Source organism: Centruroides sculpturatus, unplaced genomic scaffold (assembly GCF_000671375.1).
Source record: "Centruroides sculpturatus isolate CEXI.00-Female unplaced genomic scaffold, Cexi_2.0 scaffold746, whole genome shotgun sequence".
NCBI lineage: Eukaryota > Metazoa > Arthropoda > Arachnida > Scorpiones > Buthidae > Centruroides > Centruroides sculpturatus.
Window position 1 is genome coordinate 75970 of NW_019384898.1, and position 2885 is coordinate 78854.

The window sequence follows — 2885 nt, forward strand, 5'->3', positions numbered from 1 at the left end:
TTAACAACAAGACCTAGATATCATATAGGCGCTATAGATCTTGATGTTGCTGAATTAAAACAAGAGGTACAAAGAATTAAGTCAGAGCTCTTAGACACAAGAGAGGCTAGGCATCAAGATGCATTCCAAACACCCACGACCAATACACTCAGCAATGACTGCATAGAATCTCAGGAATTACCAGACTTGACCACAATAGACAATCCACAGATGTCATTCCAGCCATCATTAGCATACACCTCTCCCCTTTGGTCAAATAGTTTTGAACAGTTTACTTTTAGACACTCGCAATACTATAATAACGAATTCAAGGTGAACAAAGTACACACTTCTAACCTTGGAGCAAAACAGGTATCTTCAACTTCTCCTATAAGGCATGATCGCACTACACCCAGTGTTTCCCCATAGTTTAAACTCTCCACAGAATTGGAGAGGACAAAATACCTTTCATTTACTGCACCTAACAAGATCAACTTTGGGAAGGGAAATGTTTTTTGACTCGTTTTATCACCAAAACAGATCAATGTTGTGTAGTTGTTTAGTAATTTGTTAATTTAAACTGTTTACAGTTTGCTGGTAATTTAAGAGACTTGGATTAGACTGATTGTTTCTCTCTCACGTCGTTTTTTTTATTTTTATTATTATCATTATTATTATCATGTTTGGAATTGATTCCAACCTTTTTATTAGAAGGGGACTTTGTCAATTTTTGCATCAATTGTTGCCATGAACAACAATAAAAGGAAAGGAAGAACATCTCTACAAACGAATAACAAACCAGGGAGACCGAGAATACCATTGGAAAAAACATATGCAATTGAAGGCGTCTACAGTAATGCAAGGCTCATGCATGCGCTACTGCTTCATTAGTGGGATGTCTAGTTCAAGTTAAAAATGGAATGTGTTATGAAGGAGTGTTTAGAACATTTTCCAATCAACTGGATTTCGTCTTGGAGATGGTTCAGAAAATAGAGAAAAAAAATAAATCTGCAACAGATGCTAATCCTTCAGTCACTAATTTATTGACATCAATGAATTCTCCTGATTCTGTTACTGAAAAGTTGATATTTAAACTAAAAGACATTGTGATACTCTCTGCTACAAATTTGGATCTTGACTATGCAAATAAAGATAATTTCACTGATTCAGCTATAAGTAAATTCAATGGTCAAGTAATTGAGAAAGAATTAGAACCTTGGGATGAATCATGTGATGATCAAGATGGAATGAAAACATTAGAAGGAGAAGTAGATGAAGCTAATGGATGGGATGCCAATGATATGTTTCGGACAAATGCTGAAAAATATGGTGTAACATCTTCATACGATAGTACGCTTCAAGGCTATACCGTTCCATTAGAACAAAAAAATACTAAAGAATACAAAAGGCAAGAGGCAGAAGCATTAAAGCTTGCTCAAGAAATAAAGAGTAGTTATACTTATCGTAATCGCATCATGCTAGAAAACGGTGAAGAAGAAGAACGTTATAGTGCTGTTATTAGGCCTGAAAACAGTAATAATACTACAAATAACAATAACACCAACAATAACAATAATTCAGGAAGTACCACACTCACATGATAACGACAGATTAGGCACCCAAAATCATTATTTAGTAATGGGTGGCAGCATAGCCGTTATCGTCACTATCATAATTATCATGATTTACATATGTATTATTAGAGATAGATGTAGATCAAGGACCAGACGTCCCAATCCAATAAACCCGATGCCTATAATTGCCCCTATTGTGAACTCACAAATACCATGAGAGACAGTACAAGAGGAGATTCAAACACTCCAAGTAAGAGGAAACGAAGATAGCGCAGAAAACATTGCTAATTCTGAGTACAACCAGCCAATAGAGTATAACTGCTCTAAATTGTAATGTGTGCACAAGGTGATATAAACTAAGGACTATTTAAACCATTTTTAGTTAACTTCTATTTTATCATCCTGGACAATAAAACTTAAGGACAAAGGTCACCAAGAACCACAAGATCAACTATGTCAGTGCATACTCCAACAGAGTGCAGAGTACAAGTTGTTACTCTGCTCATCTATCCCTAAATCAGCGAACTTCAGCCTGAAGACAAGAAAGAAAACCGTGGACTTTTTTTTTGTGAAAACTTCCTGTTGCATGATGTACTCTTTATATTCCAACCATCTCAGGATGCCAAGGAGTGGTGAACGGCATTAATAATAGGTAACTGACTAAACGGTGACAGTGAACGACATCAGTGAAAAAAAAATGTCATAAATATATTTTTTTGGAAATGGCGGAGTGATGTGAGGACAACCACTCCTCCCTCCAAATATATATATATATTTGTAAACTAATAAAGTAAATAAACAAAAATTATTACAAATAAATCTTTTTTAATTATGTATTCGCGTGAACCTTAATTGTATCTTGGATAACAACCAAAGTTGTAAGAGGAAATTTGCCTATTTTACCAATCTAGCGACCTCCCTTATTCAAATTTTAATATCAACTTAAATTAATTAGAATAAAACGGTTTATTCAACTATCTGAAATCTCACAACATGACAAAGAAAAGAGGAAGAAGCAACCAAATAATCAAAGATTATAAAAGATATATGTAGAAATGGGGAACATTGCATCCCCTTGTTTTCGGCAATGTTTACATAGAGAACTCAGTCAAAGCAATCAATAAACAAACAATGACTAAGAGCAAAGATGAGTCATGTCAACACAGAGATGACTCTATGAAAGCTCGACGTCATCACCAACTCAGAGATGATTCTACGAAAGCTTGATGTCATCATCAAATAAGAAAACACTGCCTCAGCGACAATGGTGACACTGCCAATGAATCATCATCCGATGATGAACTTTCTCATACTGGAAGGGTTTAAAAGGAG

The 2885-nt window shown here is 35.2% G+C and overlaps 1 pseudogene; it reads left to right on the forward strand.

Annotated features, from left to right (window-relative positions):
- The first annotated feature begins 667 nt into the window (after nt 1-667).
- LOC111631432 lies at nt 668-2490 on the forward strand (annotated as a pseudogene).
- Nucleotides 2491-2885: the final 395 nt, after the last annotated feature.